The sequence below is a fragment of the Cynocephalus volans genome, chromosome X (genome assembly GCF_027409185.1).
Source record: "Cynocephalus volans isolate mCynVol1 chromosome X, mCynVol1.pri, whole genome shotgun sequence".
Classification (NCBI taxonomy): domain Eukaryota; kingdom Metazoa; phylum Chordata; class Mammalia; order Dermoptera; family Cynocephalidae; genus Cynocephalus; species Cynocephalus volans.
This window is the reverse complement of record NC_084478.1, coordinates 148,515,217-148,531,886: the sequence shown is the minus strand read 5'-3', so window position 1 is coordinate 148,531,886 and position 16,670 is coordinate 148,515,217.

Below are 16,670 nucleotides of genomic sequence, written 5' to 3'. Positions count from 1 at the left end.
ATGGACAACACCATGCTGACTCTCATAAGAGACGACAAAGTAAATTTTGTTCTGGAAGTTCTCCTGCCAGAAGCAATCATTTGTTCCATCGCAGCACTTGATGGGCTGGATTACCAGGGGGCAGAAGAGAAGTATCTGCGAGGGCCCCCCGTGCACTACCGCGAGAAAGAACTATTTGACAGAAACGTCATAAAGGAAAGGAGAAAGAGATCAGCAACCATGAGGACGGCTAACTAGGTCTCCTCCTGTGCCCCTACAGCGACAGACCCTTTTTCTTCTATCTTATCGCCACATTCCCATACCCCTTCCAAAAACGGTTCTAAAAGGGAAGCAGAAAGTGAACGGGTCACCTTCGCCTAGTCCACGTGTGAGTGAATGAAATCCCTGCGTGCACTAAACCTTTGTCAGCCTTGTGCAAGACCTTCTTTGACTCTCTGTCTCCCTGAAATTCCATCTACCACAGTAGCTCTCCCTCAATGGCCGAATGATTTCCTGAAACGGAGGGTCTCCCGGCTGTCTTCTAAACTGATGGTGACTGGATCCTCTTCCTAGAGCCATCTGTCCCCACGTGGACGGCAGCTAGCCTCATCATATTCACAGTCTAGCTACTCTACACCTATGAGCCAGGCTGACTACGTGGTAGCCCATCTACTCTCATATAAGTTCGAGGAAAGCAAGCACTTTGTTCTGCATCCTGTACCCCCAAAACGTAGTCATTTGTCTCAAACCAACCGAGCTTCATCTTCACGCTTATTCGTCGGCTAGCTCCAACAGGTTCCATCAGCACACATGCACACCGGCAAGTCATTCCAGGAGGCTTGAGCAGTAGATGGGCCAGGGCCGGGAATGTGAAAATGAATTCTAGAAACAACCTCCATTCGGCTAAACGTGACCCTCTTTGGAAGAGAATTAATTAAACGCACTCAATGGAAGGAGAACTTCTGAAGCCCATGAATAGTTATACTACGTTAATACGAGGCGTGTTTTGAGAATAAATGTTGGGAAAGCTAGTTTAGTTTGAAAACTTGATGTGAAAATAAACATTGATGGCTTAACAGGAACCTGAGTGCATTTCTAGTTTAGAGGAAGTCAACTGCTCCTGTGAGACCACGCTGTGTGTTCACATGGCCACGTGTTGCTTTAAAATTTGCAAAGTACCTGTCTGGATTCACAATAAATCCATGGTGTCTGTTGCCTTGAAATTCTGCTTCGTCATATTTGAGACCGTACCAGTTTGAACGGGGCATTTCTGAGAACATATATAAACGCACTTCCAAAGAAACCGTATTTCGGGAATTGTGATGGCTGCTGTTGTCATGGGTTAGAGCAGGTTAGAAATGTTCTTCTCATTCTAAACAAATATTCACTTTAACGCTCGATTTGGTATAATTTTAGAAGAACGTCTTCCAGGTCGTGTAATCATCAGGCCCTACAGAAGCCTCTTTGGACTCGGCCTGCGAGAGAGAAAGGCTCCTGGGGCACACGGCCTAGGCACATTCCACGTGATATCTTCCTGGTCCTGAGGATTAGTAGAAAACACAGCACCTCCATGCTCTGTGTGGACCTCATACACCGAGACGGCACGCTTTAGTTACGCTCTAACACTGAGACTCTCTGAGTCCAATCTATGAGCCAACTGTTCATCTCCATGATCTAACACATTCTTTACCACCTCGTGCACCCATTCACTCATCCATTCATTCACTCACAGTACCATAAGTCAGGAGAGCAAGTACGGTGGTGTTTCCGCTCTGAGGACAAACTTCGGATGTCCTAGGAGAGACGGAAATCTGGAGACCCAGGTGGCAATGAAATTCTTAAGATAACGAGATATTCTACCCTCATCCTGTGAGTGAGAAATATTTATCAGCATTGCAGGCTGACTGCCTGAATTCATAACCACACTACTGGGTTTCCCCATGCTTGTGAGATCATGGTTTTCTTTGATTCGGGTGAAGGGAGGTGGCCTTGTGTCCCTTGGATGTCATTTTGTCCTGGGGCATCTGTTCTGCTTCTCTTGAATCAAGGTCACTGAAAGTGATTTGGGGTGTGGGGGTGGATTTTTCGCTGCTTGGACTCTGAGATCCCTTCTAGGCTTGCTGGATCTCTAGCAGAAGTGTGTGTTCAATGGAAAAGCTTGACTTTCGCCTGCCCTCGCTGACTAGGTGAAGGAGACCTCCTCTCCTCCAGTCATAAGGGCTGGACATCAGGCCCTCATGCTAAGTGTTGGTTGGGTGAGTGGCACAGAGACGCTGTGCACAGCTTTCTCAGGTCTCTACGTCCATGTAAGCAACTGACAAGGAAAGAGTGGGACCTCAGAGCTGGGTTCATCATAGTCACCCTCAGGGAGTCAGGGTCCCCATGCTCCCAATCAAAATTTAGTGTCCGGGGTCCCTAAGGGTTCTTCGGTGACTGTGAAAGTGGTTCCAATCCTGCCAAGCCTCTCAACAGGCTCCCCCCAAGGCCCCACTTCTTGCCCAGACATCCTTTGGAGCACGGCCCTAGGATGAGCGGGGGCCTGGCCTGTTCTGGACCTCCATGCGGCTGGTCCAACACTTAGGAAGGAAGAAGAGGAAGGCCGCCTGTCGATTCAGGTCCAGAGGCAGTGGCAAGGAGAGGTGACCCACCCACGCTCCTCCCTTTATTCTGTATTGACCTCATTCCTCCTCACCCAACAGATTCCTACGCTGTCTTTAGCGGGCACAAGCCCTTCCTCAGCCCACAGCCCTTCTCATGAGCCCCGGTTCTCCTCCATCCTCCATCCTCCATCCTCCATCCTATTCCCCAAACCAATGCCTTTCTGCCGTCTCTCCAGTGTCCTTCCGGGAGCCCAAGACAACCGTTTAAAACCTGGTAAACGGCACCACCAAATCAGTGCATTGTTACAATTCATGAGCACCATCCTCGTGTACTTTCTCAGATTGCCATGCTTGAGAGACCAGTGATCTAATGAGTATGCTTGGTAGAATGCGAAGCCTGCTTGTTTCCCAAAGACGCATTCTCGCTGAAAGATAAATATCGGTAGAAGGCATCTACCTTTACTGGGATAGGTTGGAAATACGTGGCTGGAGATACGTAAGGGCACGTCCTTTCATTTGTGCTAGGGGAAGCTGAGGTGAAGGAATAGGCATATCAGCCGTACTTTGAACAAAGGGTGCCTTCGCTCTATAGTTATGTCTTCTGGTCCTCGTTGTGTGTTTTCTATCGTTCTGCCTTGTTTTTGACAGAGCCCTTTTTATGATCACCTTTTATCACCACGATTTGTTGTGCTGGCGATTAACTAGTTTAAGGGACGTTGGGAGGGGAGACAAAGGGCAAGGGAAGTGGGGATGAGTTTAGACATTAAAAGCACACATGGAGCTGGGGATCCTCTTGCGGAGGGAAGAAAGAGAAGGTGACAGATTCATACGGTGATTGATAATCTTGAATTTTCTCTAGCCTGACAACTTGCCTGTAATCCCTAGCCAGATTAATGTCAGCAAAAGAGAAGAAAGAGTGAATTCAGTACAAAATCTGACAGTATTTCATTCATAATGAATTAACTCACAGGACAAATATTGGGCACCTACCACAGTCCAGGCACTAGTCGGGGCTGTAATCCAAGGATAATAATATCTGTCACCAATGAGGAACGTACGCAAGAGTGTTTCAAAAATTTCACGGAAGCATGCATGAGCTTCGAGAAAATTATGTTCAATCAAACAAGCCAGGCACAGACAGAGAAACAGTGCATGTTGTCACTCTTAAGTAGGAGCTAAAAATATAAATTAATGCAAAGAAAGAAGGAAGGAAGGAAAGAAGGAAAGATCATAACAACACACTGCACTTTCATAAGGAGAGTGTGGCACTGTGGGTAGGAGAGTGGCAAAGGGGGAGGGGGGGAGAAAAAGCGAGAAATGGATGAATGGACACTAAGAATGATGACATTTTGTAATGATTTATCCTGATTTGATCATCACACATTGTACACAGGTATTGATATTAACCTCAGTTCCTCAAATATCTGTATAATCAATTATACGTCAACGAGGAAAGAGTTCATGGAAAATAGAACTAAAACATAACAAGAATCCTTGCGTGAACTTTTTGAAGATCCCTCATATATCGAATCCTCCCAACAATTTTCAAAGTTTGATGGGGTTATCGTTATGTTCAGAAAAGTACTCTGAGAACCTGTGAGGTGATGAAATCTGCTCCAGACCACCTACTGTCAGGGCCCGAGTTTGTCTAACTCCGAAGCCAGTCCCATTCCCCAGCACGTCTTATGACCAAATAACCAGGGAAGAGCTAAGAGGTTTTGTGAGGGTTTGGGTATGTGGGATAAGGAAATTAGGAATGTTTCTTTGAAACTTGTCAAGGCTTCACAGGAGTTAGAAGTTCGTATAAAGATCCTCAGGGATTCATCCACCCCCCCCCCACAATGCATGTGTTACTTCCTCAAAATAAAACACCTAAACCATATATACATTATTTATACATATATATTAAATAACACCACTTAAACATATATGACATGTAATCTTACGTATCACACATGCACACACGTGCACACACGCAGACACATATACACCGTTGCTTCTGTTTCCCTTTGTGTGGGGAAGCCAGCCTCATACAGCTGAGCACGTTTATTGACTGATCTCCAGAGCCTTCAGCCGGTCATTCGAAGCATGAAAACAGAAAATCGAGGGGAGCTATGTGAACAGTTGGAAAATAAGTTGAAATGGACAACATTCTGGGTAGTAGCCAAGAAATGAACAGACTTCAGGGTACGGCAGAGTCTAAGCTGCTCTGGGTGGGTTGGGAGGTGCAAGAAGGCACACACCTCCCTGGGCGAGGTCTTGCAGAAGCGCTGGGCGGCTGCGAAGGGAAGGCTCAAGGCTAGAAGAGGAGTTGGAAGAGTCCGATCTCAAGTTGGGAACCAGCCGAGGTTTCTCAGCCAGGCACCACGTGCAGCCACCTTCTAGCAGAGATCCGATGCCACCCGGCAGAAGACTGGCGTCTCGGATGCCTGGCTCCCACCGGGTGCCCAGGATGCCCGGGAGAAGCTTTTGCAGGAAGCCGCCTAGTTGCGGATCAAAGGGCAAGTGCGGGATGGCAGAGATATGTTGAAATCCTACAGGCAGCAGAGCACAGTGTCCCAGAAGCCCCGCCAGCTGCCCGAAGCCCTGGGGAAGATCAGCTGGAAGAGGAGTTCCCCTTCTCCCTTCATGAGCCAACCATTGGGGCAGTGAGCCCTGGGTGAAGACAGAGGCCCTAGAAAGCCACCCGCTGCCAGGGCACGGTGGTACTGCTGCAGCCTGCCGCTGGGGGGGGCGAGCCTGCAGGGGGCGTGGTTCAGCAGGCCCCACCTCCCGCACGCACCACCAATCAGCGAGTCGGCTGTTACCGCGCAGGCGCTAGCCCACAGGCCCTCAGAGCCGCCTAGCCAGCGGGCGGTTGTGGAATCCCCTGAGGCGTCCGGTCGCCTGAGGGTTCCTCAGGTAAGGCGCACACTGGCGGGTTGGCGAGGCCCCTCGGCCCAGGGACATGAGGGCGTGGGCGCGAGGAGGTCCCGGTGGACATCTGAGGAAATGTCCTGGCTTGGGTGTCGGTCCCCTGGGGTCTGCGACCCGGGGCCCGGCAGGCGAGGGCGCTGGGACTGTGGCAGCGGGCCACGTGCCAGCTGTCTGGCGGGGAAGAGACCGTCCGGGTCTGCGCCTCCTGCCTGCCGGCCGACCATAAAGAAGGACACTCGGTCCCCTGAGGGTCTCCAGGTGCGTCTTAGCTGGTGACCAGGTAGCGGCCTTGCTTGGCTTTCCAGGACCTGGCCGGGGGGTTCGCTTCCCGAGGAGACGGCCGGGAGGTGGTCATTTGAATGTGGCTACTTGTATTGAGGATCATGGCTCATCATGTGGAATGCGACGAGTCTAATTTCTTTTATTCCTGTGGAGGGGGGAGGGAAGCAAAACTGAGTGCTATTCAAGATTCTTCCGTGTGTAATGGGTACACTTACCCCTTAACTACAAAACAACCTCACTCTCCACGTAGTCATGACAGCTATGCATAAAATTAACGAACGAAATAAGAGAAAAATGGAAAGGCATTCATTCACACCCAGTTACTCCACCCATGCACTGCGATCCTATGAAACCTAAGACTTTCTAAGAAAAATGCGTGAAACTTGCTGCGGAGTGAATCTGGCAAAGGAAAGGTGCAAGAAGAGGCACAACAGGCACAACGGTGTTTTCTTTATTTAAAAAAAAGTTTTCAAAATTGTGCCTTTATTATACTATAAACGGATATGCCAGCTCATCCTTCTATGGAAATACGTCTCTTTAGGTAGGTTTGCCATCACAAACCCAGTAGGTGCACAGAAGATCCAATACACATCTGGTCATGGTAGAGGGGGCATCACGTGAAGATGAGAGAATTCCTGCCTCTGGGGAACAGTATGGGGTTCATGTCGAGATAGGGGCACCACTTTGAGACAACTTGCTGAGGATTCTGTTCTTTAGTTTTCGCCTAAGATGTAAATAAAACCCTCACTAGGGAAAGCAGGCAACAGAACTTCCCAAGTGACAGGGCTTCCAAGGTAATCCTTCCCAAAATCACGGTTGTTGACTGGAGAAGTCAATGCTCATTGTTATCTTGTTCTTTCACTCCTCTGCTAAGGAACAGATGCAACAGAAGAAATGGGATGGTCCAAAGGAGTACGCTACTCTCTTTGGAAACACTACTTCTTGGTCATCTGAATTTGACTTTGACGTTACAGATTGTGGAGTCTCCATGTAGAAAGTATTTCTCTTTTATTGTCAACTGGGTATTCTCCCTCTGCAGGCAGTGTTTGCTTTGATGTTGGACTAAAATACTGGACGCATTTTCACACCACGTCCTCCTAGAACTTGGCATCAATTTACAAACTTATTCTGCTGCTATAGAGATTTTATTGTTCTCACATGTTCCTGGGGGGTAAGAGAAGTTTAATATTTGATTATCGCCATCTACGTGTATTTATGTATCTCTATGCATCTATCTTTCTGTTTATCTCTATGCCTCTATCACCTGTTTATCATCTCCCTATCATTATCTATCTCTACCTCCGTTGTTAGCTATATCTGTCTAGCTGTTCATCTGTCAGTCTATTTTGCCATTCATTATATCTCTCAACCGTCAGTTTTTGACACGAGTATATTTATATATGTCTACCTCTGTATCCATGTATCTTTTTCCTACCTATCATCTATCTGTCTCCTTCTAATCATTCCTTATCCTTCCGTACATCTACCTACCCCCTTCTATCTACTGCATATTATACATCTTTTTCGATCCCTATATCCATCTGTCTTTATGTATCTCCATCAACCTCTGTGTCGATTTCTGTCTCTCTGCCTCTATGTATCTATGTATCTAACTGTACACCATCCACCTTTCTACCATCCATCTATTTACGCGTCTGCTTGCCTAACTTACCTACCTGTCCCTTCAGAGGGAGGGAAGAGTGTCGTATTCCCGTTAGGACAAAACCAGAACGTAAATTATCCAGAAGACTCTAAGCAGACCCTAGATAGAAGCTCTTCTTGCCATGGCCCATAGCGTTTGGTGAGAGGAACATGCACTGTTTTGATTTAACACACTTGCCTTCTGGTTGTGTCTGTTAAGGAAGCATCAGCTTTTGTAATCAGAAAAATCACTGGGATTGCCGTTCTTTATCTGTTGAAAGTGTTTTCTGAAAAGTTTTCACACTGGAAAAGAGCTGCCAAATGTGAGTAATGAATCGTATCCACGTGGGGTGTACAAGTCTTAAGGTGTTGTAACTGTCTTATAGAGATATATTTGTTGCATATGGTGTAAAGGGATTCAGAGAACTATATCTATAAATATATATCTATATGCATAAAAATCCTGGAGCACATGGACTCACGTGATTGGAACAAGAGTTCCTGGGTGATTGGACTACTGATGCTTATTATGCTCATTGTTTGGTAATTTTGAAGATCATTTTAGATTTTTCCGTGTGTGCTTTCAAAACGAGGAACTAAACGGAACGCAAAGTAGCATTCCTACTGGAAGCAAGCACACGGGGGACGGGTACAGACATTGAGGTGTATTGTTGGCTTCCACGCCAGGCATCTTGGGTTTCTAACATCTGCGTGTATGGGGCCGTGAGCGTGCGTGAGCGTGTGGGAGAAAGAGTACGTGCTTGTGTTTTGGGGTGTGGGTGGTCACGCTTGAAGGTGCTCTATCACACCTGTTTTCTGAGTGGGGCTAGCAGGTCCAGCTGAGGGGAGCCCGAAGCGGTCGAGTCACCTTTTATTCCTTCCTCCTGTAGTTGTGTGTCCTCAGGTGAACCCTGGGCTTGAGAGCCCAGCACCCTTGAGTGAGCACCCTCGTTCAGGGAAGACTGTGTGCTGATTGTCGTCTCCAAGGTACGTGTATTTCATCATCGTGACACCTTTCCTGTTACGTCGACCAGTGTGCGTGAACAAAGACATACATACACGCATTTATTAAGGAGAGAAGTTTCGCATCACAGAACATAGAATGTGAAGTCAATAGTGCACTAGGTAAAGTGCAGAAAGCAGTCATGACACTAATTTGGACGACATATAGGGAAAACTAGGACATATGAACGGAGTATTGGCGGTGGAAAGATAGGAAGAGTAGGACGGGTAGAACAATTGCTGCTTCTGCAGAACACATTCCTGTAATGTCAGAAATTCCATGAGAGTTTGGAAATATCAGGAAAATTTTGGCGTAACGAGACTCTTGGAAATGACGTAGCAGAAATGGGCACTAACTAGGAAATATATCCAATTATGCTCTCATGTTAGCAACTATAGTGTAACACAGTACGTGCTTGCACGTGCACAGGGATGCATAGGTAGTGCGTTGGAAGCACGTACACCATCGTCCTCATAGTGAGCATCTGTAAGGTGCCAGCCCCTCTACACATCTTTCTATGCATGTCATGTTCTCACAAGCTCATTCAATGCGATTTGAGAATCAGAAAGACACAATAACTTCAAAATCCCCATTTTCGTTACACTCACACAGATGGTCACAAACACAAGATTGATGTTAAATCCATGTGTCCATGGCATCCGCGATCCCCAAAGCAGTGGTTCTCCCTGTTGTGACGCAGGAACAGACTAGCATACGCCAAGCAGCATACCATGGAAATATTTTGGAATGCAAGAGGAGGAAAATAAAAATGGCATCTACATTATGGATGGGATTCAGATATCAGCTCTGTTTCAAAAAGGCATGCATCCCTGAGTTGGTGAAGGGAACGGGATCATTAGATCCACACTTTATTGGCTCACGTTGCTTCCTCTTTTGAATTTTCCAGATTCTCTTGAGAAAAGACTACATAGGTCCTGAGTATCTGCACTAGTTCCCACCTGATCACAAAGAACAGCGCCCTTCAGAAGCACGCAGCGGGGTAAAGGGTGTGCGGACAAGCGATTGGAGTGTGAGAAACAAGAGACCCAGCTCACAGAACCGGACCTGCCTCCGTCCACGTGACCTTCGGTAAGACTTCCCCATTCACTCGCTGCCATCTAATGTTGACATTTCGGGGTACGATCGTCTTTGCACCTCACTCTATACACACGTGTCTTCATAACGAGCATCACATCTTTGGTGTTGGGAGACAAGAGTTTTGCACCAGAGTATAGAGGTTCAGGTCACAACCCATGACCGGTTCCTGCAGAAATCCCTATTAACAGTGACAGCCAGGAATCATCAAGATGACCTCACAGACCTCTGGATTCTGAGTCATGCTCTTGAACATGACATGGGGCTGGCTCCCAGCATCGGTATGTAGGAGATGGCCTCGGTCTTCTTGGGGTGGACAGGGAGGCATGGGCACCCTAGGAAGGCAAAAAACTAATGAAGCATTTTCCTAGGTTGAAGCCCAAGGATCTCAGAAGCCGCAGAGGGTCCAGGAGAGTGAAACAGGATCCCTGACATGACACCCACGTCCGCATGCGGATGCTCTTCCGCATGCAGTCGTTACAATTAGGTTACACGGTGGCTTCGGGCTGTTATAGAACTCTTCTGGCACCTTCCATATTTTTCCCCAAATGCTTGACACTCATCTTCCCCTTCTAGTTTCACAAAAGGAATTCTTTCCTCATACGGTTCTTCTTTTCCTTTTTCCCATTCCAGTCTCCTCCAGGTCTTTCCACTGAAAACACGAGTGCAAGCATCTCACGGAGAACCAGGTGGAGGAGGACAGCCAATGTAAGCTGGGAACGCTTTCCAGTCCGGAGGCAAAGGAGGCGTATTAGAGCAGGGGTTTTGAGGGAAGACCTGAGTCAGCAGTGGGAATGACAGCCAGAAACCTCTGCCCCTCATCATCACCTCTCAGGAGAAGAAACGATTAAAGTGAAAAGCACAGACGTAAGGGCCCTGACGAAGTCTGAAATGGAAGGCATGGGCTCTTCGGCAGGGGCGCAGTGGAAGTTCAATGCCACAGCGGGAGAGGAAAGGGGGTGCAGAAGAGTCCTGAAAGTGGTACTGGAGAGGCTGGATGAGAGAACAAAACTGGGCCGAGGAAGAAAACCAGATGACCAGCAGACCAGTACAAGCTCCCAGGTGAAAAGCACAGACATAACGGCCCTGACGAAGTCTGAAATGGAAGGCATGGGCTCTTCGGCAGGGGCGCAGTGGAAGTTCAATGCCACAGAGGGAGAGGAAAGGGGGTGCAGAAGAGTCCTGAAAGTGGTACTGGAGAGGCTGGATGAGAGAACAAAACTGGGCCGAGGAAGAAAACCAGATGACCAGCAGACCAGGACAAGCTCCCAGGAGAAAAGCACAGACAAAACAGCCCTAACGAAGTCTGAAATGGAAGCCATGGGCTCCTTGGCAGGGGCCCAGTGGAAGGTCGGTGCCCCAGCGGGAGAGGAGAAGGAGTGCAGAAGAGTCCTGAAAGTGGTACTGGAGAGGCTGGATGAGAGAACAAAACGGGGCTGAGGAAGAATACCAGATGATCAGCAGACCAGTACAACTTCCCAGAAGGTAGCTCAACAGCCGGCAAGTAGACCCCCTCGTAAAAAGTATGGTAAACGCAAAGGGGTCGTTCGGAGGAGTGCTGGGAAGAGAGAAGCCTCAGGATCACTGCCAGTTGGTGCCGAGAGTGAGGATGCCCTGTGCGGTGACAAATCACGGGTGCACACGACCTCTGCCCCTGCTCCAGCAGAAAGGCCAATAAAGGCATCACGGAGGTCCAGCGCGAGCCACGATTTCCCGACACTGTCGGGACACGAGGGTGAGAAAGAGGGCAAGGCAAAGGCACAAGCCTCCACGGTTACATCCCGGCGTCCCACAGTCCTGGAGGAGGGTGCATGTGCTAATGATGGACAGGTGGCCCGATCCCAGCCACGGGGTGTCATCCCCACTGTGCCCATAGCTCTGAACGCAGAGGCACAGGACACCTGGCCGAAGACCGTGGCTACTCACTCCGCGTGCTCTGCGCGCTCAAGGAATGCTGAGGACTCTGGGGAGGGGGCCTCGAAGCCAGGCGTGGAAGGGGCGGCCGCTTCTTCCGGGTCCCCTGCCCCCTCCAGGTCCCCTGCCATGAGGCCGCGTGACTCCCTCTGTCTGGCAGACAGAATTAGGAAGCTAAAAGCGGCAGTTTGTTCCGAAGGACTGCAAGAACGCCGACCTCCTGCTGACTCGATGTCTAGGAATCCCATCCGCAAGGCTAAAATGGCTGGTGGTAAACGAGGTGGACAACCTGCCAGCATGGCTCTGACACAGGAGCCTCCTCCAGTTGAAAGAGGAACGATGGTGTGGTTTAAATTTCAAGACCACCCATTCTGGCCGGCTGTGGTGAAGAGTGTCAGTGCGTCGGAGAAGACCGCACGGGTGCTCTTGATTGAGGCAGACCTGCGCCAGGAGAGGAGCGGCATCCGAGTTCCTCTTCGAAGACTGAAGCCCCTGGATTGCAGAGAGAAAGACAGACTCCTGCAGAGAGCCAAGAAAGTGCACGAGCAAGGTGTTAACTGGTGTTTCTCCCTCATCTCCCACTACACACAAGCCATCGGCCGGGGTTCCTTCGTGGGCTCTTTCCTGGACTATTATGCCGCCGACGTCAGCTACCCACTCAGGAAAGCCATCCAAGAGGGCCCGCTGGAGGTTGACTTTCCAAAGGTGAACTATGCCGACCTGGAAGACTCTGAGGAGGAGACCTCCCTGGGCGGGAAGAGGCCCTGCAAGAGGATTCTCCCCGACAGGATGAGGGCCGCTCGGGACCGGGACAACCGCAAGCTGGTGGACTTCATCGTGAAGAGAAGGGGGGCCGACCACCACCTCCTGGACATCTTGAAGGGCAGGAAACAGTCCAGGTGGCTGACATCATTTCTGAATTCACCAAGGCACAGGCTCTGCGTTGAAACGTACCTGGAAGATGAGGACCTGTTGGATGTTTTGACGAAACATCTACAAGAAATCTATACACAAATGGACAACACCATGCTGACTCTCATAAGAGACGACAAAGTAAATTTTGTTCTGGAAGTTCTCCTGCCAGAAGCAATCATTTGTTCCATCGCAGCACTTGATGGGCTGGATTACCAGGGGGCAGAAGAGAAGTATCTGCGAGGGCCCCCCGTGCACTACCGCGAGAAAGAACTATTTGACAGAAACGTCATAAAGGAAAGGAGAAAGAGATCAGCAACCATGAGGACGGCTAACTAGGTCTCCTCCTGTGCCCCTACAGCGACAGACCCTTTTTCTTCTATCTTATCGCCACATTCCCATACCCCTTCCAAAAACGGTTCTAAAAGGGAAGCAGAAAGTGAACGGGTCACCTTCGCCTAGTCCACGTGTGAGTGAATGAAATCCCTGCGTGCACTAAACCTTTGTCAGCCTTGTGCAAGACCTTCTTTGACTCTCTGTCTCCCTGAAATTCCATCTACCACAGTAGCTCTCCCTCAATGGCCGAATGATTTCCTGAAACGGAGGGTCTCCCGGCTGTCTTCTAAACTGATGGTGACTGGATCCTCTTCCTAGAGCCATCTGTCCCCACGTGGACGGCAGCTAGCCTCATCATATTCACAGTCTAGCTACTCTACACCTATGAGCCAGGCTGACTACGTGGTAGCCCATCTACTCTCATATAAGTTCGAGGAAAGCAAGCACTTTGTTCTGCATCCTGTACCCCCAAAACGTAGTCATTTGTCTCAAACCAACCGAGCTTCATCTTCACGCTTATTCGTCGGCTAGCTCCAACAGGTTCCATCAGCACACATGCACACTGGCAAGTCATTCCAGGAGGCTTGAGCAGTAGATGGGCCAGGGCCGGGAATGTGAAAATGAATTCTAGAAACAACCTCCATTCGGCTAAACGTGACCCTCTTTGGAAGAGAATTAATTAAACGCACTCAATGGAAGGAGAACTTCTGAAGCCCATGAATAGTTATACTACGTTAATACGAGGCGTGTTTTGAGAATAAATGTTGGGAAAGCTAGTTTAGTTTGAAAACTTGATGTGAAAATAAACATTGATGGCTTAACAGGAACCTGAGTGCATTTCTAGTTTAGAGGAAGTCAACTGCTCCTGTGAGACCACGCTGTGTGTTCACATGGCCACGTGTTGCTTTAAAATTTGCAAAGTACCTGTCTGGATTCACAATAAATCCATGGTGTCTGTTGCCTTGAAATTCTGCTTCGTCATATTTGAGACCGTACCAGTTTGAACGGGGCATTTCTGAGAACATATATAAACGCACTTCCAAAGAAACCGTATTTCGGGAATTGTGATGGCTGCTGTTGTCATGGGTTAGAGCAGGTTAGAAATGTTCTTCTCATTCTAAACAAATATTCACTTTAACGCTCGATTTGGTATAATTTTAGAAGAACGTCTTCCAGGTCGTGTAATCATCAGGCCCTACAGAAGCCTCTTTGGACTCGGCCTGCGAGAGAGAAAGGCTCCTGGGGCACACAGCCTAGGCACATTCCACGTGATATCTTCCTGGTCCTGAGGATTAGTAGAAAACACAGCACCTCTATGCTCTGTGTGGACCTCATACACCGAGACGGCACGCTTTAGTTACGCTCTAACACTGAGACTCTCTGAGTCCAATCTATGAGCCAACTGTTCATCTCCATGATCTAACACATTCTTTACCACCTCGTGCACCCATTCACTCATCCATTCATTCACTCACAGTACCATAAGTCAGGAGAGCAAGTACGGTGGTGTTTCCGCTCTGAGGACAAACTTCGGATGTCCTAGGAGAGACGGAAATCTGGAGACCCAGGTGGCAATGAAATTCTTAAGATAACGAGATATTCTACCCTCATCCTGTGAGTGAGAAATATTTATCAGCATTGCAGGCTGACTGCCTGAATTCATAACCACACTACTGGGTTTCCCCATGCTTGTGAGATCATGGTTTTCTTTGATTCGGGTGAAGGGAGGTGGCCTTGTGTCCCTTGGATGTCATTTTGTCCTGGGGCATCTGTTCTGCTTCTCTTGAATCAAGGTCACTGAAAGTGATTTGGGGTGTGGGGGTGGATTTTTCACTGCTTGGACTCTGAGATCCCTTCTAGGCTTGCTGGATCTCTAGCAGAAGTGTGTGTTCAATGGAAAAGCTTGACTTTCCCCTGCCCTCGCTGACTAGTTGAAGGAGACCTCCTCTCCTCCAGTCATAAGGGCTGGACATCAGGCCCTCATGCTAAGTGTTGGTTGGCTGAGTGGCACAGAGACGCTGTGCACAGCTTTCTCAGGTCTCTACGTCCATGTAAGCAACTGACAAGGAAAGAGTGGGACCTCAGAGCTGGGTTCATCATAGTCACCCTCAGGGAGTCAGGGTCCCCATGCTCCTAATCAAAATTTAGTGTCCGGGGTCCCTAAGGGTTCTTCGGTGACTGTGAAAGTGGTTCCAATCCTGCCAGGCCTCTCAACAGGCTCCCCCCAAGGCCCCACTTCTTGCCCAGACATCCTTTGGAGCACGGCCCTAGGATGAGCGGGGGCCTGGCCTGTTCTGGACCTCCATGCGGCTGGTCCAACACTTAGGAAGGAAGAAGAGGAAGGCCGCCTGTCGATTCAGGTCCAGAGGCAGTGGCAAGGAGAGGTGACCCACCCACGCTCCTCCCTTTATTCTGTATTGACCTCATTCCTCCTCACCCAACAGATTCCTACGCTGTCTTTAGCGGGCACAAGCCCTTCCTCAGCCCACAGCCCTTCTCATGAGCCCCGGTTCTCCTCCATCCTCCATCCTATTCCCCAAACCAATGCCTTTCTGCCTTCTCTCCAGTGTCCTTCCGGGAGCCCAAGACAACCGTTTAAAACCTGGTAAACGGCACCACCAAATCAGTGCATTGTTACAATTCATGAGCACCATCCTCGTGTACTTTCTCAGATTGCCATGCTTGAGAGACCAGTGATCTAATGAGTATGCTTGGTAGAATGCGAAGCCTGCTTGTTTCCCAAAGACGCATTCTCGCTGAAAGATAAATATCGGTAGAAGGCATCTACCTTTACTGGGATAGGTTGGAAATACGTGGCTGGAGATACGTAAGGGCACGTCCTTTCATTTGTGCTAGGGGAAGCTGAGGTGAAGGAATAGGCATATCAGCCGTACTTTGAACAAGGGGTGCGTTCGCTCTATAGTTATGTCTTCTGGTCCTCGTTGTGTGTTTTCTATCGTTCTGCCTTGTTTTTGACAGAGCCCTTTTTATGATCACCTTTTATCACCACGATTTGTTGTGCTGGCGATTAACTAGTTTAAGGGACGTTGGGAGGGGAGACAAAGGGCAAGGGAAGTGGGGATGAGTTTAGACATTAAAAGCACACATGGAGCTGGGGATCCTCTTGCGGAGGGAAGAAAGAGAAGGTGACAGATTCATACGGTGATTGATAATCTTGAATTTTCTCTAGCCTGACAACTTGCCTGTAATCCCTAGCCAGATTAATGTCAGCAAAAGAGAAGAAAGAGTGAATTCAGTACAAAATCTGACAGTATTTCATTCATAATGAATTAACTCACAGGACAAATATTGGGCACCTACCACAGTCCAGGCACTAGTCGGGGCTGTAATCCAAGGATAATAATATCTGTCACCAATGAGCAACGTACGCAAGAGTGTTTCAAAAATTTCACGGAAGCATGCATGAGCTTCGAGAAAATTATGCTCAATCAAACAAGCCAGGCACAGACAGAGAAACAGTGCATGTTGTCACTCTTAAGTAGGAGCTAAAAATATAAATTAATGCAAAGAAAGAAGGAAGGAAGGAAAGAAGGAAAGATCATAACAACACACTGCACTTTCATAAGGAGAGTGTGGCACTGTGGGTAGGAGAGTGGCAAAGGGGGAGGGGGGGAGAAAAAGCGAGAAATGGATGAATGGACACTAAGAATGATGACATTTTGTAATGATTTATCCTGATTTGATCATCACACATTGTACACAGGTATTGATATTAACCTCAGTTCCTCAAATATCTGTATAATCAATTATACGTCAACGAGGAAAGAGTTCATGGAAAATAGAACTAAAACATAACAAGAATCCTTGCGTGAACTTTTTGAAGATCCCTCATATATCGAATCCTCCCAACAATTTTCAAAGTTTGATGGGGTTATCGTTATGTTCAGAAAAGTACTCTGAGAACCTGTGAGGTGATGAAATCTGCTCCAGACCACCTACTTTCAGGGCCCGAGTTTGTCTAACTCCGAAGC